The sequence below is a fragment of the Empidonax traillii genome, unplaced genomic scaffold (genome assembly GCF_003031625.1).
Source record: "Empidonax traillii isolate 1590-97213 ecotype Southwest subspecies unplaced genomic scaffold, ASM303162v1 scaffold391:size1093220, whole genome shotgun sequence".
In the NCBI taxonomy this organism is placed as follows: Eukaryota; Metazoa; Chordata; class Aves; order Passeriformes; family Tyrannidae; genus Empidonax; species Empidonax traillii.
The window spans coordinates 712889-737460 of NW_020955584.1; the positions used below are offsets into that span (position 1 = coordinate 712889).

The 24572-nt window shown below is 40.6% G+C and overlaps 1 protein-coding gene across 6 annotated transcripts in view; it reads left to right on the forward strand.

Moving 5' to 3' along the window:
- Positions 1 to 24572, forward strand: part of TRERF1 (transcriptional regulating factor 1) — a 99077-nt gene that overhangs the window by 47557 nt on the left and 26948 nt on the right. For all 6 annotated transcript variants that reach the window (XM_027893509.1, XM_027893506.1, XM_027893511.1 and 3 more), the window contains one exon: positions 21545 to 21642. The gene's annotated coding sequence lies outside the window, so the exon portion shown is untranslated. The remainder of the gene's footprint in view (positions 1 to 21544; positions 21643 to 24572) is intronic.

Below are 24572 nucleotides of genomic sequence, written 5' to 3' on the forward strand. Positions count from 1 at the left end.
CTGCAGTGGATTTAATTTGCCCCTTGGCCTGGCCTTGTGTGGTTCATCTGGAATTCTTTCTAGTCTTCTCTGGCTTTGACAAACTGTAAATAGTTTTGTCATCTGTGGGATTTTAGCTGTTCAGGTTTTTAATGGGGAGGGGAGAGGAGGTGTTGTCTTCCTATGTTTCAGTTCATTCAGGTATATATGATACACTGAGATGTATGATCCCAGTATAGAGATGAGGGCGTTCCTCCGTTTTTTTTTCCTCGTTGAAAACTGTTTGTGTTGTTCTCATGTATTTTCGGAGTCTCTGCTGCTTTCTAATCTACATGGATGCTCTCCCTAATAAACCCCAATTTTCTTAGTAGCATAAAAGGATTTTGTCAAATAGTGTTTGCAAGTGCAGTTCCCAGCCTCTTTGAATCCATACTTACCTTAACAAGCCAAAAGTACTCATAAACAGTAAAGAGAAAAATGTGGAAGTGTGTATCTGTTGGAGAAACTAGACTTGGAAAAATATATCTTGTCAGAAATGTTTGGATTGTGCTTACCAAATGTATAGCTCTTCCACCTTTGGGAAGGACACTGTTGCTCCAGCCTTTGTTTGCCTTGCTTTTTGTTGTATCCTAAACCTTCATGTAGGCTCAGTTCATTTTGAATGCAGAGGACTCTCTCTGTCTTACTGTCACTTGAAATAGTTTGAAATTGTCCTGCCTTACTGTTTGTCTGCCTGAAGGAAAACTGTGGTTTGGGTTTATTGGGAAATGGTGTGTGGTGGGTGTGTTTGGTTTTTGTAGCAGGTCCTTCAGCTTTTCCTGCCCTGCTTTGTGCTGAAAAGATTCCCTTTCCAAACATGTCACTGGAAGCAAGGAAATCCATGTATGTTTTAGGTGTCTTGTGAAAATACTGGAACCCTCAAGAACTGTCACACTTCTTCCATCTTGCCTCCAGCCCCACTGGGTGATGTTAACTCTGCTGTCAAGGTAAAGACCTTGACACTTCTGGTGTTTAACGCAGATACTGTTTTGCCCTGACTCACAGATGTGTGTTCTGTCCTGCTTGTAAAGTGGGGTTTACCAAGCCTTTGACTAGAACTAAGTTTGCCCAGTAATGCCAGTTTGTCTTTTTCAAGTAAATACTACAAAGGCAAGTGGTAGGGAGCCTTTGTAACTTGCATCATTGATCTCCCAGCATCTGTGGTTGTGAGGAGGTGTTTGATTCCCTTTTGCTTGTTCTGTTTGGGTTAGGGTAAAATGGCAGTATCTGAGGAGGATTTGAGGTCTGTTGAAGGAAACATTACAAAGAAACATTCTTAAAGTTTCTTTGAAGCTCTGGAGTTAAGGAATAATAACTCTTCTCCCCAGGACACAATTTCTGACCCAGTTATGTAGATTTCAATTAGAGGGCTTCATTGACGTAAACAAGTTTTGGTTCTGCCTTAAAACCACTGCGGGAAAAGATCTTTGTATAAGTTTTGGTTTGAGATTGGTTTTTTTTAATCTGTTACCCTATTGAAGTATTAAATAACTTCATACTGCAAGAGCTTATTCTTTTCAGTCCATGGCTTTCCCTGAGGAAAAAGTGAATACGCCTTCTCAGAGGCCCTTTGAAAATGATGCTACACAGACATGCAGGGATACACACACACACACACACATATGTGTACACCCAAACAGCTCAACTTTGAAAGCCCGTGGTGGTGAGGGGGTAAGATGTGGAGGAGGCATAGTAAACTGCTCTGACGGGAAACTGTCTAAGACTTTGAATTTCAGAAGTTCAGAAGTCATGAAGTATCATGCTTTTACTATGTACTTATGTGTTCAAGTGCATACTCAGACGTACTAAAAAAATACTTTTCCAGTGCATGTTATTTCAAAATTGCAAATTATGTGCATGTAAAAGATGCAGTGTGCTTTCTACAGAATTACAGGAAATTTTCTTCCATGCTCTGCAGAAAAGTTAACTAAAGCAGCTCTAGGCATTTTGCTCCTGTCTATAACTTGAATCAGGAAAACAGATTGCTGCAATTGGTGCATTTAATGGCCTCTCACGTTTCGTAAAGGTAGGTTCAGAAATTTGTACCATAGATTATGGTAGGTCACTGTAGACCAGGTAAAGAAAATTGATTGCAAAAGACGCATCAGGCACTTCAGAGGAAGTTAAATTTAAGTGGAAATCATTATTTCTCTGGGACTGGACTCTTAGAGGAATAAAAACAGAGTAACACAGCTGGATGGAGAGGGAATGTTGCATCTGCTGCAGGAAATGCTTGAGACAAGGTAGTACTGATAAGACAAACAGCCAAGGGGCCTGGACATGGACTAGCGAGTATGTTGATTCAGATTCTGGGTTTATTTTTAAAAAATCCTGCAGGATGGTGTTGTGAAACTATGAAGAACCATCAGTAATGTGAAAGAAAAGCTAGAAAAGATATCAGGTAGGGGAAAAAAAGAGAATAAGGGTCGTTTGGAAAAGGTTCGAGGCTTTCAATATAACAAGGGCTGTGTGTTGCTGCTCTTGAAGTATGCCATGCAAAGCCCCAGCTGTCTCTTTACTGCAGGAAAGCTTTTGTTTTTTCTCTCTGGTATTTTAGAAAGCCATCTTCAAGTAAAATTGAATTTGACTTGTTTTTTCCTTGATAATTGTTGACACTGAATTACTTGCTTATTGGATACATACTTGTCATGCAGGCCATCTAAGATGCCACAAAGGGTTGGTATTCCTGAATGACATTTTCCATGTGGTTTTAAAAATAATACATTCTGAAATGAAAAATCCCTTGCTCCGTATTATTTCATAAGATTTAAATAGTTTTCCCCTGTTGCCCTTACTGGAGTGCAGAAAATAGGTTGACTGAAAAGCTGACTATCAAATTAGATTTGTGCATGTTTTAAATAACTTTTCACATTGAATCTCTAGAGATTTTTTCCCTGTATCTGCAGAAATGTCATCTGAAATTTTTCTTAGTCCAAGATTTTACCAGGGCAAAATCTCAAAAATGTATGCATTCATTTCCTTTGCCCTGTTTTTTCCACTTCTACACCAAGTTGTGCCTCTTTTCCCTTCCCTTGGATGTCCATTCCTAGTGCTACTCACCCAGATGAGTTTAGGCTTGGGATACACAAGCATACCTGCTTCCATGAGGCAGCTGTTACACTCCACTGCGTGTGTATGGATTTCTGTTTGCCATAAACCAACTTGTTTATACAGACCATGCAAATATGGCTGGTTTGTAGAGACTGGAGGAACTTTTTAGCACTACATAATATTCTGTGTGAGGGGAGGTGGTTAGAGTTAGGAATAACTAGTTCATAAAGTAGGACGAAGCTGTTTTTACAGGAAAACTTGCTCTATTTTGCATCTGTTTCTTTTGAGTGGCAAGTTGGGAAAAAATCATGATTTTTGCTTTTAATTCTGTGAATTCCTGTAATGTTCAGAAAAAATGTGAATAGAATTTACAAGATTATTGAAGATTATGCAATGGTCCCATATCTGTGAGCAGTTCAGGGAAAAAAAGTCACTGCTACTTGTACTGTCACTTAAATATGATATGAGAGAGACACTTCCCTCCCCTGCTTCCTGCCTCCTTTTATGTTCTTTGCAGTGTGAATATACTAACATCTATTTGAAATTTATTTTTGTTACCTAGGCCTTCTCTTTCACATCTACCTCAGAAGCAACGCGTGCATCCTGGCAGCGTGTGTTTGTTTAATCTAAGGAAAAGCAAAACTTGTTCAGATGACCGCAAAAGCAGAAACAATTGTTTGCCTGAAGATGATGGTGTGCATTTGTTTATCTCACATTTAGTTTTGTAATCACTTTTTCCCAGGCCCAAAAGATAATTTCCTAGGAGATAATAGCTAATAGATGCAAATATTGTGTGAATTATACTTGCACCTACTTGCATCAGTCACGTTCTGCCACAACAAAGGAAGAGAAAGAAAACAGATAGTGGTCCTTGTTCTGCAGTGTGTTGAGGGCCCTTGACTTGTCCTGAGGCAAACAAACAAAATGGATAGATACAATAGAGTAGAAATTATTTTTTTCCCCTCTCAGCTCTTCACCACTTCTGGTTCTGCATAGATGTGATAGAACTGTTGTTTTCGAGTGTTAAATAATATACATACTTATATAAGAACAAGTTCTATCCCTTCTTTTTGTGGGAGTGGTACTGCGTGTTAGGATTTTTTTTTTTTTTTTCCCAAATTCACGACAGCAGCGTTAAGGGCTGCTGAGATCCTCATAATATTTCTTCCTTACAGTGCTGTCCAGTGGGAAAGGCTGGTTGCTTAGTGGCTTGTGTGTGGCGCACCTCGGGCGTTTGCTGCGTGCTGTTCAGCTTTTGCTACCGCGGTGGTCTAGTGGCACACGCGGCACTTTGGTACGTCCCGTGGTCGTTTTGATTTTGGTGGTTCTTGTGGTGGTTTGGTGTGGGTGGGCAGCTATTTGTGTTTTGCGGTGGTTTCAGCTGGGTGGGGGAGATTTGGTGTGTTTCAGCGTTAAACACAATTCCAGAGGTGGCTCTCTTGTGGTTCTTTAGCATAACAACGGAAAAGTATTGGATCTTTCATGTTTTTGCCTTGCAGAAAGTTTTCCCTCCTCTGTGTTCTGTACTGTTTTTGCACCTGCCTCATCACAGCCTGCTTTCCCGCAACCTTGTCTTTATTCAAAACGCACTGTAGCCCATCTACGAACCAAATGACATCTGGTCCCTAATAAGCTGATACTGGGTAGCTGTAAAAAAGGTTTAACTGAACTTACTGCTGTTGTGGTCTACATCAAAAGACATATTGATAACGGGATGTTCTAAGTTGTCTTAAGTTTAAGCTTCTGATTGGATCAGCTAATTTCCTTAGGTGCCTGACTTGTCCTTGCAACCAGTAGAGATAAAGGGTCTTTTCTTTAGGGCAGGTCAATAGGAACTGAATTTCAGTGCTCTGATCACATTCTGTTCTAGAAACTTTTTATCCCCCCTCCTTTTTTTATATAGCCTGTATAGGAAACCTGGAGACATGAGCCAGCCACGGTGCTGGTGGTGGTATCAGTTGCGCAGTTGTGCCCGCAGTTACCAGGTTGGACATCTTTGGAGGGTGATAATGAAGGCATTGGTCAGAAGTCCTGTTTAAATAGTTTGCCCAGTGCAAAGTGCTTTTTACAGACTTGAAGGAATGCTTACATCCTTATGAAATATATACCTGCATTTCTTGCTCTTCTGAATGCAGTAGGCCTTTATGAATGATAGAGATGCAAGATCATCTCCAGAATCTTACCACTGTTAAGAGCACAATACAAATTGAAACTACCCAGATTCAAATGGGCTGCAGTAACATGCATCACTTAGTCTTTTCAGTGAGGTGCTTGCTAGCATATGATAAGCATTTTCTGTGATACTAGGAACTGCTTCAAAGCATTCTGCCGAATGGAAGCCCAAAATGTAGGTGTTTCTTTCCTAAGTGAACTGACAAGCCAGAGAGGGGAATAGCATTGAGAGAGCGTGCAAGTGTCTGACAAAACCTCGTGATTTGAAAAGATGGAAAATTCTGTATCTAGCACGATCTGGAAAAGTGCTGTTAAACCAGACAAAATTTATTTTGTTTCCATTTTAAAAGTGCAGTGAAAAGTAGCTGTAGGAGTTTTTCCCTGTGATGTTCCATTTTTTTTGAATAAAAGCATAACAACTTAGACAAGGTTGGTGGAAGCTTGGTTTGCATGAGGCCATCCTCCTGGGGAGACGGTGGGAGAAACACTGTGGTCTGAGCCTGTGTGAGCCCTTTGACTGAACAAGGAGGTCTGCTGTTCATCTCTGGAATTGGTTGTTTATGGCTGTAAACTGGGCAGAGGAGGATGCAGGTGGTGTAACTCCAGCCTGAGCTGTTGTGAGGAGTGAGTAGTGCCATCTGCCAGGGGCTGCACCTCAGCCCTGGCACCAAACTGAATACAGTGGCAAAGTTGAGGGGTTTCAGTCCTTGGTGAACCTGCCCTGGTTTCAGGGAGACATTTCAGCCGTTTTTGGGAGACTTAATTTGCATGTTGCCTGCTTGTGTGCACAAAATGCGTATGTGGGAGAAACCACTTGATTTCTCCACACCTCCTTTCACTGCCTGTGCTGTTGTATCTGCAAGTAGTGCAAAAGAGCCCCTGGGCAGACCTTAGTATTGCCTCTTAGGGCTGCTCTTCACTCTGTTCAAAATGACTAAATGTGGACTTTCTGAGCAGAAAAGTCAGATACCTGTTTCTAGTGGTCACTTCTTGGTTTTGAGGGTGGAGAGAATGGATTTAACTTCATATTTTGATCGAATGTATATTTAAATTATTATTAAAATGAAATCTTAGGAAAAGTGTTTATGTATTTATGGAAAAAAAGAGCTATTTTAGAGTTCTTTGAGGTAAATGTACTTGTCAAAGAATTTGGTATTTGAGTCCTGTGCTCTTTCTGAATGCATTTGACATGGTCATTATTCATTTGTACCATTTGTTTCCTGTCTCATTATATAAGTTAGCAAACCACTCTGGGGTTGCCTTTACTTTTATTTGCATTAGAAACTGCACCATGAAAAATGTTCTTACTGGGTTGGGTTGCCTGCTGCTGAGCCAAGAGCTGTAAATAAAGTGGTTTCTAATTGAAATCCAGAAGAACCGCAGAACCATTATAATTAATGGACCCTTCAGGTTTTGGTTTTTTTTTTTTTAGTAGTACCATATGTCTTTTTTATAAAGTGAAGCAAATTTCTCTTCTTCGTAGTTACCCTCAGCTTGAAATAGTTGCTTCTTGCTGTTAATGTTTCCTTACACTTTTCTGGATAAGTGAATGATGCTGGGAAGAATACCCGAGGCTGTTTTTGTTGTTTGGTTTTTTTTCTTTCCATTTTTTCCTTTTTTTTCTTTTTTTAAATTTTTTTTTAGTTTCAGAATTTACTTATCGATAAGAATGCTTTTAGACAGGAGTAAGAAAAAGGTATTTTGTGGGAAAGTTCTGTATGAGCATCTTGTGATCTGCAGGCAGATGTTACTGGAAAGTGGTTTGCTTCTTTTGATTGGGAGAGTGGGCACTTGTTGCCACACGTTTTAATGAAATACTCCATCTACTGCCGAGCGGGCCTCTTTTTTGAACATGAAAGTTTTGTGGCAAATGTGACATCAATCCAGATAAAAGTGGTGGGATGTTTTCTTTAGTACTCTGTAAATGTTAAAAGCCAACATGTCTGAGAGGGTGGGCAAATCCAGATCATCTCGTGAATCTGGTTCTTTGCTTATTTTAAAACGGCACATACTTGTAATTCTAGTTGATTATTAGTTTGAAATGCATAGGCAAGTATTCTTTTGATCTGTACATGGCTGTTTTGTTGGGTTTTTTTTAGTTAACTAATTTGGTATTATCTGCTTTATTCATAGAGTTATCACAGATTACCTAATGTGTTGGATTCTTGTCTCTTGTGATGCGTGTTATTTTTACCCTTTTTGCAAAGGCTGGTGCTATGACACCAAATATATTTTTTTTTTCCCTCCCAATGTTAGGATGGAGCAAGTATGTCATCCATTCTTAAGGTTCAGAATTCATAATACTTAAGAGCTTTTCTCTAATCTGCAGTATAATTTTTTTTTTTTTTTTTTTTTTTTTTTTTTTTTTTTTTTTTTTTTTTTTTTTTTTTTTTTTTTTTTTATTCTTCATATTGACATGGTAATGTTTTGTTCAGGTATGACAGCTGTGAATCATTTGGCAAGTTATTTGATTCACGTGGAGAATTCTTCTTTTTTTTTTTTTAAGCAGCTGGTGGGAAGGGCAAGAACTCTTTTCTTACCACTTCGCTAGGTTTAGGAGTAGGAGCTATGACAGTCTTTCCTTACCCGTCCTTATTAGCAACAAAGCAGATGCTTACAGCCCTGTGAGGCTAGAACTGCTCATCTGTGGTGGTCCTTAGGCATCAACATGGAGTCAAAAGCCTGAATTGTGTCAGAATTTCCCATCTTAGCTAGAGTCTTTAAGTGTAGGACTTTCCAGAAGGCAACGAACTCACTGGAAGTTGTGACATTCTCAAAGTCCAGGGCAACTTCCTTCTGATAATAACTGATACTCAGAAGGCAGTTTCTTCATCTGAGGATATGGCTAAAATTCAAATGGAAATGAGCCTACTCATTTAAATATACATTTGATCAAAATCATCTTGCTGATGATTTTATTTTTATTGAGCATCATCTTGTTGTTAAGAGCCTATAAGAAGCTGAGAAATAGAATTGAGATCTGAAGGAAATAGGTGATAGTGATATAAAGTATCTCAGATTGTTCAGATAATATGAACCAGAAAATCCTTGCTGATTCAGTGTTCTATTATTGTGGGTATATAAAATATACCAGTTTTGTGCTTGTGGGAAATATCTGTATCTGGGACAACAGACCATTAAAGTCATGTCCAAAGAATTATGGTACTTTTTTTCCTCCCAGGTTAAACGGACTTCGTAGCCCCCTAAAGAAGTAAAAATAGTGATTAACCCCAGTTTGTAGAGTGAAACTGCATGTCTGTTACCACGGGAGAGATTGTGCAGACTGCACTTGCTGTTGGTGCTTTGAAAAGTATGGAGACCTATGAGGATTCCCATACCTCTTCTTGCTCAACAGACTTACCAGAAGCCTCAAATTAGAGAGGTCTAAGGTCTGTTCATCTCAGGATTTCATGTCTTAAGTAGTCCCCTGTCATCCAGAGAAATTTAATAGTCACCTGTGTTTTACTGTAAGATATATTTTTCAGTTCATGACTTCATAGCTCAACCTAGTGAATAAATCCATCAGAATCTCATCTTCAGGTTTTCCTGACAGGAACAGGCGCATCTATTGGAAATAAGGACATAATCATTTATCAGATGGATCTCCAGGACCATACTCCATAGTTGTACCTTGTTTTGCTGGTGAATGTAGGAGAGGCATCACCAGCTGCCTCAGCACTGCCTGTTCTCAAGGAGTACCAGAGAGATGTTTTTCCTCTTGCACAAACACAGAAAGATTGTCTCCATTCATCATCAGTTCTTGTTGTCTTTGTGGCCTTTCGTCTGGAAGGAGAGCACTCTTGGGTTGTGGCTGGTGCTGGTACGCCAGGGACAAAAGAGAAGGCTGGAGCTGTCTGCAAGTAAGGCACACCAGACTAGTACTCCTCTGTTTTCAACAGTTGTTTATATTGTGCAAAACCACCGTAATAGTTTCTGAGAAGAAAACATTATCAGTGTGTCATAGAGTCTCTGGGGAGTGATGGCTCGGACTTACTGGGCTTCAGAGAGTGTCAAATAAATTGGTAATTCAAGGTCTCCCTGAGAAGGAAGATGACTTTGTGCCATCTCTCTTTCTGAAACGGGCAGGAGATCTCGAAGGAACGGGGCATTTCAGTTGGTCTATTTAAGTAATTTCAGCCTTGCAGAACTCAGTGTCTGGAGATAATGAGACAGTGTGCAAAGGAGTTTCAGTCCACTATTGAATCTAGACCTGGTGTCATGGTGTAACCCCAGCCAGCAACTAAGTACTGTGCAGCTGCTCATTCACTCCCCACCCTCCAGTGGGATGGGGAGGAGAATCAGGAAAAAACCCATGGGTTGAGATATGAACATCTTAATAATGGGGAAAGAAAGTAAAATAAAATAGTAACTGTAATGAGAAGGGAGATAACAAAAAGAGAGAGAAAGACAAGTGTTGTACAACACAGTTGCTCGCCACCCTCTCTCCTGTGCCCAACCAGTCCCTGAGCAGCGATCCTCCCCCCTGCCCTCAGGTTATATAATAGGCATGATGTTCTGTAGCATGGAATATCCCTTTGGCCAGTTCAGGTCAGCAGTCCTCCCAGTGCTCTCGCTCCCCCCCAGCTTCTTGTACACCTCTTCACTGCCAAAGCATGTAAAGCTGAAAAGTCCTTGACGAAGAGTAAGCACTACTTAGCAACAATTAAAACATCAGGGTGTTATCAACATTATTCTCATCCTAAATCCAAAACACAGCCACTAGGAAGAAAATTACCTCTATCCTAGCTGAAACCAGGCCCTTGGGGTAAAACTCATGCACAGGATGGAGAGAGATGAAGCATTTGACATAGCTAGGCATTGCTGGAAAATATATCAGTTGGGCATGAGACTGCATGGACTTATCTGAGCCCTGCATTACCAGAGACATTAATGCAGGGGAAGATGATGTAAAGAATGCCTTAAGATTTTTCTTTGAAATGGACTTCGTCCAAACCAGTACTCTGTAGGAAAACTAAAATGAAAATGAAATCTGTACCAGGGGTCTCAGTATTTAAAAAATAAAAGTAAAAATACTTAGGCTTTCTGAAACCCTTCGCTTTTAAAGATTTAGACATTCATGCTGTTACCTGTTGCAGCATCTGATACACAGACATTTTTCGTAGCTTGAATTTGCAGTGTAGAAATGCTAAGAACGTAACAAAAGAGTACTCTTGATTATGTTTGTCTCATGCAGTTACTTCTTTTCCAGAAGGCTTGTCTCTGAATCTTCCATAAGGACAATTCAATTAAAAAAAAAATAATAATTTAGGTAGGACCATTACCTATTAAAAAAAAAAGAAAGCATTGTTTTGTACAAGCCAAAATCACATTACTGTTGTTCTGGCCTGATTCTTGGCATCTGAAGGAAAACAAATCTTTGTGCATTAGGTATTCGGAGACAACTTTAAATCTTACATGCAGTGCCTTCATTATATATTTTCCATTCTTCTTATTTTTAACTGAAGCACAGCAATAAGAATTTACCATTGCAAGATGAGGGAACAAATGAAAGATTGTTCATACATTGGAGAAAATCCTTTCATAATCTTGTAGCCCTCCCCCGGAGGTCTCTGTTTGAAATCTTTATCAGATGAGGCTGCTATTTGAACACCTACCTTACGTTCATGCAGGTTGGTACTTTCCTCTTTGGGTGTAGTCTTAGGGGAAGGGTGTTTTGGAATGCCTCAGTGCTGTGACAGTTTTGCAGCCCGCACCTCAGTTAAAGCCCATGAGGTTTGGCCAAGAGGAATAATGGTGTTTCCTTAACATGAGCGCTGGCGTTGTGCCTCTGGAGCAAACAAGAACACGGCTTAGCATCTCTTCAAATGCTTGAGGCCACACAGTGGTAGTACCAACCTTCTCTCTAGCGATGTACCACCATGCTTTCAGAGTGGGAGTGTGTTCACTGGGGTTCTTGGAGATCCGTGGGCCTGCTGATACCATCCCTTGTGACTGGCTATGTTGAAGCTTTGGGGAGACCCCAAAGCTGCTTACTTTAGGTGAGAGAGGTTGAAGCACTGCCTGCTGAGGTCTGGCTGGTGTTGCACGAGCTAAATTTTACTTCTGACTTGCTTAGCACGCTTGCAGTGTCTCTCAGCTTTCATTTCTGCTGAAATTGTTTTTACCTCCTGTTCTAGTTGTTTTTTAAAATCAAGTCACAGTCCTTCCTCGCTCCCGTTATACAACTCTGAATTATGTTTGCTGGTGTTTGCAGTGATGAGGGTTGTTAGAAATGGCATTTTTGGTTGCATTTTTCAGTCCACAGTTAGAACTAAAGATACCTGAGATTCATGGTATTACTTTTCAATCCTCTGGTCGTATTGCTTGTAACCACCCTTCCTTGGGCAGTTCCCAAGGATGCTTCACTGGGGAGCATCTGTGCTGTTATTACTTTACCTGTCCGATGTCTCGAGCAGATAATCCAAAGGCTTGAATCTTCAGTAAATGAAAAGGGAACAGAAGGGAAACCACGAGTGTGTCAGCACCACTTTCTTTCCAGAATGCTGTGATAAATCTGATAACATTGTTCTGAGAATTGCTTGCCTACTAATTATTGGAAAAGCATTACCTTTTCTTTTTGTCTGTAATTAGCATTTCAGGTTGAGTCTAGGGCTTCATGATAAATGAGCCTTGTATGCCATAGGTTCAGTAAATGATGAAAAACTGACGTCTGTGTTTGCTTACTCTCTTCCTCCATAAAACAAACAAAACTGAGCTATCTCTAAGTAGAAATGGTGTCAGAAATGATGTGGTCTAAAGGAGACAATTGTTTTTATTTCTTCATTTCCTCATCGGGTGGCTCACAGTGCATGTAAACAATGCAATAAATAAATACTCTCAGTCCAATCTTAGCTAAGATAACCATGAAAAATCTTTTTATATGTTCCTAAATCAGAGGACACAAATGCATCTTCAGCAAATTGATAGGAGAATTACAGAGTAAGTCTTTAAAAGCATGGTCTGGAGCAGCCAAGATTTCCAGATAGCACACTCTGAAACTTAATATCCATATAAGACAATTGATAAAAATGCTGATGTAAAAATATTGTGTGTCTATTTGAGACACGTCTTGTAGGGACAGAGAATGGGCTGAAAGGCTAAGGCAAGGTCTATGAAGTGGTACTGAGGTTCTGTCTGCCGTGCTGGCTCGTGGAATTTGAGACTCAGAACTTGGTATGTGGGCATCTGAACAACACCCTGTCTGAATGCAAGACTTCTCTGAACAGAATTTGTGCTAAGCATGTTATCTAGTTTGTCTAAAGATATGAGCTTGCTCTGAAGGTGTTGGAGGTCTTTTACAGACTGCTTGGAGAGAGAATTCATAGAGGCTTCTCTGGATGACAGCAGATGGGAAATTACAGAATTTAGCTGAGATCTGATGTCTCAAGGAGAAAAAAAAACAGTGAGCAGACTGTGGAAGGTTATTCTGGAGTAAAACCTCAATGGTTCAAGTAAACAGGATTGTAGAATATGTCCACTGCTACCTCCAAAACTTTTATGAGGTTCAGTTGGCGCAGGTCCACTTGCTTGGAGGGTGATTATGCATAATTCATGTAAGATTCAAGTCATTGTGACCTCAGACAAAATTGGGACTTGAAATGGAGATGATCCTCTGGCCCCTGTTGTAGAGCCCCCATTTTCTTCACCGTGATGTGAAACACTGTGCCAGGATGCCAATTAGATGATGGGGAAATGTGGGAAGAGCTGTTTGGCTCTTGAATTATCTGGGTCAGTAATTCAGGCTCTACCTGCAACATGGATGAAAATGGTACGAAACGGTCAGGCACATGTTGCTTTCAATCGGATGTGTGATGCCTGGTAACATTCTAGTAATTCTGACGGATTACTTGGTTAACTGGTATGTAAGAGAAACTTGCTGGTCATCTATGGCTTTATTATCATCTTCAGAGTGTTTCCTTATAGTTCATTCCCAAGAGAAGATGCTATGGTGGTGTACTGTGCCTGCTATAGAAGTTTCTTCCCCTGGTGTTTTTTAGGCCCACTCTGGAAAATCCTTCCTACTGTTCTGCTAAGAAACAAGATGGCAGTTGTGTCAGAAACAAAGCTTTAAAAGGCAGTTTTCTTATCTTTTGTTCTTCTGCCCCACGCAGTCCACAAAAAACCCAACTCCCCCTCCCCAAGCCAACCAACCAACCAAACCAAAACAAATACCCCCCCCCCCTTGCTTGCCAAATAATTGTCCTTATCCTACTGAGGAAGGGAGACATTAATCTGTTGGAGTTTTTTAATATTTCCCTCAAGTGCTAAGCAGGATGAGCTTGCTTCTTGCAGAATATGTTTTTACTTTGTCACTTCTGCATCAATAAAGCACCTTTTGAAGATGTTCTATATGCTTTGTTGTAAGTTGGCAAACTGGAGGGAGTGTTGTGCTGCTGGATCTGCATTTGGTGTGGGCAGTACCTTGAAAGTGAAGTTTGAGGGGCTGGGAACAGGCTTGCTCCAAAATTGAGGTGGTCTTCTAAGAGAAATCGTAGAAGCCGGTACTGGAAGCTTCAGAGGCTGCTTATCTCTACCTGTAGGGTAAATGGGCAAAACGTTCATAGCTTAGTTAGGACAGCTTTGGGGAACATTGCTGTTATTTTTGCAAGTATTAAATGCAAAATCTGAACTTGTAACAAAAATGTGTCCTTAAGCTGTGCATAGCCCTTCTTCCATGATTGCAAGATGAAGACATTGACCTTTCCCCTTTTCTGAGCTAATTCTGGTTACGTGAAATAGTAGGAAAAGAAACTGAGGATTGGCAAATACTATCTACCCTACAGGAAAGTCTGTATAAGGGAAAAGATTTCTACAGGGATGGCTAAGAGCTTTTAATGTAATGAACAAGAAAATAGTCAGTGAAGCTAATACTTGTGGGGAATAAATTCTTCACAGAAAGTTGAGAAATGTTCTTCTGAAAATGGTAAAAGTAATTGTAAAAGCTGAATAGCGTGGCATTTAATTATGTAAGGAACCAAAGAGGCTAAAAAAAAAAATAATAACCTGGTATATCAGAAAGCAATTTAAAATATAAGCTAGGGAAAATGGAATATTTCTGTCAGAATAAGATGAATTCCACTACTGGCTGCATTGATTTCGTGTCTCAAGTTTTGTTCCGAACAGATCTGTAACTGTGTAGGGGAGACGGGGGGAAAAAAAGGCATACTTCCGTTCCCTTGGCCTCCCAAGCCAACCCATTCCCCTTCTGAGTAAGAATGGTGAGAAAAATCTGGATAAATATACAGGCAGAACTGAAGAATTTAATTAGTTCTGTTGGTCCTCCAATTTCCAGTTGTCTGGTGTAATTGTCCCTTTCAAAGGGATCATTTGAAGCAGAGCTTCATCTGCTTTGTGAATGTCAGTAAACCAAGCTTGTTAGTGTACAGTGTGAAGGCCAAAGCTGAATTCCTGTGGGTATTCACAGCCTTTAATAAATAGCGCGGCAGTGCTGAGGAGGAATCATTCCTTACACCCACTCGCCCTTAAGATGTTTCCCTTCAATTCAGAAATGAATATTCAGTTGAAAAGTTATACATTTTGTGTCTTTCAAAATATTCTTAGCACTGCATAGGAGTCAGTCTGCAGAAGGGTGGGATGGGTTGGGTTTTTTTTTTCCGCCTACCTTCTGCGGGGAAGATCTGGAGCCAAGAAGTAACTGTTAGACTTTGAGGTTTGTCTGCTTATTTGTTTGAAGTTGGGGGTTTTTTTGGTCTGGTAGTGCTGTTTCCTGAGCTGTGGAGCTCCTGCTCCATTTTCTCAGGGCAGGGTTGGCATGTTAGTGTGGCACGAGAGGTCCAAACATTGGTTTATCAGGCTGTTGACACAAGATTTTACTATGACGTGTTCCCTACTCTGCCAAACTGGAACAATTAGGGCTAAAGCTCATTATGGGGAGTGCCCACTTAAAGAAGTTTTTCTTGAGTGGTTGGGGAATTTCTTTTAGGAGAGTGGCTGTTTTTGGAAAGGGAAAGAATAGTTTGAGATTTTTCCAAGGAGGGAGGGTTGTTTATTGATGTCATTTTTGGCAATGATTTTGTTTGAATGGTTTTAGTCACCTCATAGTTTGAAGTAAGTAACTGAAATTTTGCAGGAGTGTGGGCTTGGGGCATTAAGTATAATGAAAAAAAGGGCTGGCTGAAATGTGTTGCAGAACTCATAGTACTGAATGATTGGATGATAAAATGCTGGAGGAAATTGCTTGTAAGATAAACGAAAGCAGTGTGTGCAGGAGGAGGGGGGATTACAGTGCAGTGTGTGCCCTGATGAGTGCTGCACCAAGTGTCAACTGCTCTGGAAGGAGACTTTGTGGTCATCCTGTAAAAATGGCAGCATAATGATTGATAAAACAAGTCAGGACTTATTAGTGAAGGAACAGGAATTAAAACAGAAAGCATGAATATGCTGTTGTGTAAATACGTGGTGCTCCCCTGTCTTCTGGGGAGGTTTGGTCCTCCCTCTCTTCCATCTCACCTCCCCCAACCCACAGAATGTTGTAAAGAAGAAGAAAAATGCAAAGTATGGGGTGATAAAGAGCCACCAGGCATCCTCAATCTGGAAAGAGGCACACAAAAATGGTGGGAGTATTTTCTCCTGGATGGGATAAGCCAAGCCTTGCCCAAGAGGACTGGATTACATTCCAGCCAGTGCCAGAGAGCAGTTGCTTGATGCAGTCACTCAAGGCAAGGCATCTCGTGGGTTGTGCCTGTGGTGTAACGGGTGGTGTCTGCTAGCTTGAGCACCCTTTTGCTTTGTGTGACTGGGATGCATCTGACCAGTAGCTCATGTCTTAAGTCACTTTAAACATAATCTCACGTACAGTATGTGTTTTCTTAAGCCTTGGACCCTACGCAAGAGAAACTAATAGATTTCGGAATTCGTAATCTGTCTGCGCATTAGCATCTCATCTGTAAGATGCACCATTTGCCTAAGACATTTCCTTTGGAAATAAATGTCATGCAATATTCCTGAAGCATTTCAAAGATGTAGAAATGAACACATGAAAATAATTATGCATGCATGAAGAATCCTGTAGAATTTGAATGAGAATTTCAAGTCCTAGAGTTTTTCTATGTAAGTGCAAGCAGGAAGCTGAACATGGACCAGGGAAGGGCAACAAATTCATGAGGCTGATGATTAAGAGAGGACTTCCAGCGTGTGAAGAGAGACTGTGGTTTGATATAGTTGTGTTAAGTGAACCAAAGTAATGATATATGATTATTGATGATAATTCTGGTGGTGTTAACTATTTTGTTGCTGATTTTGCAAGTTGATATTACAGTCTTTGTTGGTATTGCTTGTTTAATATATGTACTTTGTTGTTCTTAATGTTTCTTATCTTAAGGTGGCTTACTTTCTCCTCTCCTGCTCCCAAAAATAATTAAATGCTGTTTAATGATGACCAACCAGTTTAGATAACAGGATGTTCTTGGTCACTCTTGTAATAGAAAAAATGACAAATACAGTAAAGAAAACTTGTCTTTCAGTGATTTGAAATAGCTGAGGTTTATTCATTTCATGGGAAGTTTATGAGCTGGTGTTTGTGAATGGTTAGACACATGACCATTAGGAAGGAGAGGAGAAATCCCAAATGACTTTTTTTCTTCTTTTTGTTTTTTATTCGGTATTTTCCCAGAATTCCATTTTGGTTGCTCTGATGATCTACAGGAAGTCTGAGTTCCCAATTCAACACTTCGCTTAAGTTCTTAATGTAGAAGGATATAAAAGTTCTTAACATGAAAGTAAATCATAGAATCACAGAATCATAGAATGGTTTGGGTTGGAAGGGACCTTAAAATCGTCTAGTTCCAACCCCTGCCATGGGAAGGGACATCTTTCACTAGACCAGGTTGCTCAGAGCTCCATCCAGCCTGGCCTTGAACACTTTGAGGAGTAAGGCATCCACAGCTTCTCTGGGCAACCCATTCCAGTGCCTCACTATCCTCACAGGAGAGAATTTCTTCCTAGTATCTAATCTAAACCTGTTCTCTTTCAGTTTGAAACCATTCCCCCTTATCCTGTCACTAAATTTGCTTTGTTAGGGCTCATACAGGACTAATTCAGCCTTAATCTAGAAATCTTCTTCTCATGTTTTGCGGTAACATGCAAGTAGGTGGAAACCTTGATTTTTCTGAAGTGTAACACGACCGGAGAAAATCCTGTCTTTGGTGTATTGCCTAGTTCTACTGCCATCCTCCATTTTATCCCTGGGAAAATACCTAGTTTAACTTTCAGTGTGAAGCTCTGCTGATCAATATGTTACAAGCATAGTAAAGTTCAAGAAATTGCCTCCATTACTATCTTGAGATGAGAAATTGATTTAGCTGCATTCTCTCTCTGTTAATTCATCTGTGCTTTACTTTCCCATAAAAGGTATTATGTGCTCCTTATTTTCCAGCAGCGTCATCAATCCTAATGAAGAGAGAGAACTGAAAATTTATATTGTGCGTATGGGATAGCTGATCTCTGACTTAGGTCTTAATTTGTAAATGTTGCTGGAGGCTCCGCTTCTTAGCTTTTCCTTACTGTGCTTTGGTTGTATGCAAAATCTAGGGGCTGGGACTGGAGCAAAACTGAAGAATATGGCAAAAGAATATAAAATTAGATTGCTTTTTAATATAAACTTCAAAAAATGAGATGCTGATTAAAATTTAATGAAAATAATTAAAACCTCATTTGTGAATTTTATGTACTTTTGTAGTGTTTGGTGCTGAATTAATTATGTTGGGACTGTTTTCAGTATTTATCAGCCATCAGTTCACTACCTCTGTCTCCAAAATGCCCAAAGTTTAATTTTTTAACTGTGGTATTATGTATGAGAGTTTGCATGTATCTGATAATTCGTGTACACCTGCATATGGGTGTTATTGTTGCTCCAGTGATGAAGTAGTATAGTGGGAAAGGCAGCAAAAACAAATAAGAAAAACAGGAAAGGGTTTTCCTGGGCATTCCTGTTGTTTTTCCTGGCATCCGTTGCCCTGGCCTCTTGCAGGAAGCTACCAGGGATGGTTTGTCTGCAGAATATTTTGGCATTTTTAGGCTTAATACGAGCATTTGTTGTTCAGAGCAGATGGATAACTGAAAAAGAAAGCAAAGCTATTAATTGTGACTTTGGTCACAGCTCATGATAACACAGAATAACACAGAATATGCTGAATTGGAAGGGACTCACAAGGATGATGGAGTCCAATGCCTGGCCCTGCGCAGGACTATCCCCAAGAATCCCACCATGTGCCCAAGGGTATCATCCAAATGCTTCTTGAACTCTGGCAGGCTTGGTGCTGTGACAATTTCCCTGTTTCAGTGCCCAACCACCTGTGAAGAACCTTTTTCGAATATTCAGTCTAAACCCCCCGGCACAACTTCAGCCCATTGCGCTGGATTCTATCACTGGTTATCACAAAGAAGAGATCAGTGTCTGCTCCTCGTCTTCCCCTCACAAGGAAGTTGTAACTGCAGTGAGATCTCCTCCAGGCTGAACAGACCAAATGACCTCAGCCTCTCCTCATATGCTTTCCCCTCAAGGCCCTTCACCATCTTTGTTGCCCTCCTTTGGACACTCTCTAACAGCTTAATATCCTTCTTATACTGCAGTGCCCAAAACTGCACGCAGTATTCAAGGTGAGGCCTCCCAGTGCAGAGCAGAGTGGGACAATCCTTGACTGGCTGGCGATGCTTTGCCTGATGCCCCCCAGGACATGGTTGGCCCTCCTGGCTCCCAGGGTACTGCTCACTCACATTCAGTCCCATCGACCAGGACCTCCTGGTCCCTTTCCGTGGCACTGCTTTCCAGCATCTCGTTCCCCGGCCTGTATGTACATCCTGGATTGCCCCATCCCAGGCTATAGCAGTTACTTTTTAAAGATTAAATTTAAACATATTGGCAAGTTCTAAACAGTTGTGTTAAACTGGGACAAAACCCCCCCGGCATTTTGTCACTTGGCTCCCTTGGTGTTAAACTCAGGTTCTCTGTATGTATCTGAGTATTTACTCTTACAAATAGAAATGGTACACCTTTGCCCATTGTCTAGAATATTTAGTATGCCTGTTACAGACCTGGAGGTGTTAATTACCAATATAAAAACCAAGTCAGGTATCTCACTGTGTACACGTGGATTTATTAGAACTTGTCTTATTTTGACAGGTAAATTCATGGATTTGCTTAGAAAAGTTGTAAGCAGGTGGGATGCAAGCAGGTTTGCGTTTGGGGACATTTGTAGCATTTCAGCTCATGTTTGCAGCAGGATGTGGATGTGCACAGATTTTAGTTACTGGGGCTCAATACGATAGTGTTGTAAGCAAAAACTCACTTAGATCTACAAAACTCCGTATATCCCTGGGTGATGCTACCAGCATTTGCCATCAGCTCAGGTTTTCTGTTGAAGAAATATGTTTTAGGCAGATCAGGCTTTGTAAGGGGCTTCGCTGTCTCTCATGGTGCATGTTTCGATGGGTGATGTCTGGACTGTGTGTTGGACCTGTCTCTTTTCTGTGGGCTTGGGTTTGTGGTGTTGGTTGACTAAGGGAGGGCACCTGGTCTGTGCTGGACTTGGGGGACAGCTTCTTGCTCTATGTAGTGGTGTCACAGTGCTTCAGCATGCTATTAGAGATTTTAAAAGAATAATTTAAGCAAGTGACTCTAACATGAAGGTGAGAGGAAGTAAATGCTGATTGACCTCACTGAGGTTATCTGTGATCATTCCTACATTTTTGTTCTTAAGCCTGGAATGATTTTCCAAAACCAGCAGGGCTCAGTGTGAATGAAAAGTTTTCCATTGATATCATGGAGCTGTGAATTGCACCCTAAGCTTCCAGGCTTGTTTTACAGAATCACAGAATACCAGGTTGGAAGGAACCTAAAGGATCGTCTGGTACAATCCACAAGACCTTGCATTTTTTTTGTGGTGCTCTGTAAGGTTCTTGTTAGCCCACTCTTCTAGCCTACCCAGGTCTTCCTGCAGAGTGTGCTTCCCTGCCTAGCTTGGTATCATCAGAAAACTTTATCAGGGTACACTTATGCCATCTTCCAGATTACTTATGAAGGTATTAAACAGCAATGGGCTCAGTATTGGTCCCTGGGGGACCTCCCTTGTGCCCGGTTGCCATTTGGAAAAGGAGCTGTTTACCACCACTCTCTGGGTGCCACCTGTCACCCAGTTTCCCACTGACACATGGACCACTTGTCCAGACTGTAACACAGCAGTTTCTCTAGAAGGAGGCTGTGGGAAACTATATAAAAGTGTGGGCGAAATCCAGGTAGGCAGTGTCCACCGCTTGCCCCACATCAACAGCTTTGTTGTAGAAGCACAATTTGCCCTTGGTGAATACACGCTGGCTTCTTCTGATCACATGTTTCATTTCATTGTGATAACCCCCTGCAGGATTCGTTCTGTAACTTTTCCAGGGACTGAAGTATGGCTGATGGGCCTGTAATTTCTCGGATCCTCCTTTAAGCCCTTCTTGTAGATGGGAGTGACATTAGCTGCCTTCCAGCCTTCTGGGATGTCCCACAATCTTCATAACTTCTCTAAGGTTATGTAGAGGGGCCTCACAGTGATGTCAGCCAGCCTTCTTAATACCCTCAGGTGCTGAGGGCCTTTCCTAAAAGCCATCCAGGCAGCAGCATTTACAAAAACAAATGTGTTGTTTTCATTTCAATAATTTAAGATGCCTTGTCTAGATATCTCTTCTGCAGTGGGTGACAGCCTGATTGTTATTTCCTGCATCTTTGACTTTCATTAATCCCTCCCTTCCTGATTTCTGTACCTTCTGTTGTTTGTGTGACACTCATCATGTAGGTTGCAAGCTCTGGGCCAGCAAATCTCTCCATGAGAGAAGCCACTGGGTTCTGTCAAAGCAGCCTGGGATGCTGTGAAATCTTTATGGTCTCTGCAGTAGAGGCAAGATGTTGTTTTATTTATTGCATCAACATAACCCATTCCTCATTTTGCAGTAAGTGCCAAACTGAGTAAAAAGTAAAGATCCATTTTCTTGCATTTCAGTCTGTAATTTGAAGGACTGTGGATGTATCAGTCCCAGAGATTTGACAGTGAAGCAGTCTCTTTTACTGTCACTATGGGAAAGGGGTTCTTGGTGGTTCTTTAAAGGAGATGAATCCTGGTAGATGTCCTCTGCAATAGTGACTTAAAGGAGAGAGCAACCTGTTGATAATATTTTGAATAGAAGTTAGTATTTTGCTGTGTTACAGTAGGAAGCTCACAGGTCTGCTCGTGCTTTGGGCCAAGCTGGTAACAGAAGAGTCACCTGTGGGGAAAAACTAATTTTTGCATTCTTTTCCTTTGTTCAGATATATCACTCTGAGATCACAGAATGAAAGGAGCATGAAATGTTATGGCAAAGACAGCACAACAAGATCCAAGAATCTCACAAATGCTCAAAAATCAGGTAATGTCACAGCATCATATGTCCAGTTTCTCTAAGGCTGGCTTGTCTAATAGATTCTATGCTTTTTGACTGTTTTCCAGAATTTGGGCATCTGAGTCTCTGACTTTATTGATGGGCTTCTCAAATATGATTAGTTGTGCATTGGCTGTGTATCTTGTAAAATACTATTTCACAGTATGTATGACACAGGAGATAGACACACATTTATATCTTTCTAAAAGACTACTTTAGCTGTGTTGTCTCATACAAGCAAAAGGACATTACCTTAATTTGAAAAAAAATAAAAGCAGCAGCCATGGTGGTCAGTTCTGCACAACCATTTGACCTGGTTCCATTGCTAGATACCAACATGGTGTAGTTTAGAGGGATGGACTTTTCAGAAAGTCCTGCAGCTGCATTTCTGAAAACTTTTGGGAGAGACACCGGGCTCAAAATAGCTGTTCCCTCCCCACTGAGAGCTTAGCCATATGCTATTTTCCACATACTACTACTTCTGCTTGTTTTTTTTTTTTTAAATTATTTATCTGTCTCAGGATGTTTCCTCCTTGCCTGTTTTTGTAAATCCTGGCATATGCTCTTTGACTGTTTCAGAGCATTTACAGTTACAGAAGAAGGCAATCACATTACACGCTACGGGTCGTAAACACTGCAGAGGTCAGGGAGAAACTGGTTAAGTGCGTTACAAGGATGCTCACCTTGAACTAAAATTGTGTGTGCTTATCCTGGCTGTGGTAACAGCAATAGCTGATGCATTGATGTTTGAGTGAGAAGGCTTAAAAATCGCTCCCAAAATGTAGCCACTTACAGTAAGTGAGCAAGATCTAACCTTTCTGTCCTAAGATCTTCATACCCCTGGCTTTTCATGTCTGCAGAACTAGGATCTTGCTGGGGAGTAAAAAGTCATTCAGTTCAGTAATAGAAGAAAACTAAAATATGAAGTTGAGGGCAATTTTGCTAATGGGACATGTTTATTTTCCAGGAAGCGTTTGAGAGTATTGCCCTCAGCAGAAGGGACTAAGATTTGTGTCGTCTGAGCAGTCAGTAAACCCAGGCTGGCTGAAGAGATTTCAGAAGATTTCAGATAAAGTTTCACAGACAGCTTCAGCCTTGATCAAATATGCAGTAATGCATTGGTGAATATTTAAAAAAAAAAAAAAAAGCTACTGTGTTTATCACTTTAGTTAGTACTGTCTTCGGTATGCTTTTAGTCAGGTAGTCATGGAATATGCAAATCAAGTGCCCTTCTGGCCTTAGTCAAGGCTTGTCATTTTTTTTTTTAATCATTATTGTGAGGATATCACATAATTTTACATTTGCCATTTTTTATGAAGTAATGTGATACCTGCTTCAGTTGCAGTTCTCTGAAGCCTTTAGAGTACCTTGAAACTGTAACACCAATTCACTGACAGCAAAGATAATCAGATTTGTTGAAGCAACCTTCTTTGTTTCTTTGGGACTCATGAAATTGTATCTCCCTTAAACTAAATTCAGTTAATGGCTTTATTTAGAAATCAGCCTCCTCTTCTTGAATAACCAGAATTCTGTTTGGGGGAAAAAAAGATTTTCATTAAATTACCACTGCCTCTGAATGCATTTTCTACTTACAACTTAGATCAAAAAGAGAGGAAAATGTTTCTTCTTGTTTGTCTTCCTTTCTCCTCCCCCTTTTCTAGACACTTTCCTGAGATGATCAACTGTTGTTTTTGCTGTTGGTTTTTTTTTTTGTTGTTGTTGTTGTTGCCTTTTTTAAAACTTCATTGAAGTAGAGAAATTACTTGGTTCCTCTCCCAATGCCATCGTTGTTCTCCCCTCCCCCAAGTCCAATGTGTTCTTTATTAAACTGAATTAGGACATTCTAGTCTCTCTTAAAAGTGGAAATGGGAACAGCTTAAATGAGCAGCCACATGAGACGCAGCAGCCTTTCCAACTGCACTGCAGAAGAAGCTCAGCTGCAAAGGGAATGATAATTTTTGAAGGATTTCTGCAACTGTTGAAGAATTACCAGCATTAATATTAAAAAGCAGCTGATCTGTTTTTTCCTTTCCATTTTAAGAGTGTATAGCTTTCTTACTATGCTTGATATAAAAATCAGTCTACTAAATATTTTGCTTTTTTTTCAATCCTCTTCACTTTTGTAATGCCTTCATTTCCATACTTTCTCATATACTGGAGTGAGGTTTTTTGTTGGGGCTGGTTTTGCCTAAATATGCCAACCTTGGGGTTTGTAGACAGATAATGGGCATGGGTTTGAGATCTCTGCCATCCAAAAACAGCCAAAATTGAAGTGCAGTAGAAACCATAGAAGCAGTTGTATCCAGGATTGGGATGAAAAGGTTTTCATCCCTGTAAGCATTTGTCCTTGAGACAGCTATAGAAAATTATTGGCCCTTGAAATCCATATTGCTACTTCAGTGTTTATTTTACCTAAAATAACCATGATCCTGATACCCTTTGACCCTTATTTTCGGTCTCTGCCTCTCTTTATTGCTATATCAGATGTCTTTGGGGTTTCTATAGATATTAAAAAAAAAAAAAAAAAAGTAGATTTTTGAGTTACCGTCTCACCTTTCCTCTCTGCTGGTTCACCCAACCACCTTGCTTGGCTTTTGAAATTATTAATTCCGTTTGAGCACTGTGCTGCTTTTTAGCTGTTCTTCAGTGTGGGTTCATAGTGCCCAGCTGAAAACCGGGACTATCTGTGCTGTCCCTTAAATGGCTGGGTTATGGCCCCAGCCTGTGTGGCAGGGGCTGCTGGTAGCACTGGTGTTTAGCAGAATGGAGCAGGGAAGGAACTGCTGTTTATTCCTGTTTCTATCTTAAAGGAAATCGGAGAGCAAGATGCTGTGAATGATGGCTGTCTTCATTTAGGAATAGCTTGGCAGGAGATCTGACAGTTCTGAATAACAAAACAGGTCAATAAAGACATTCTC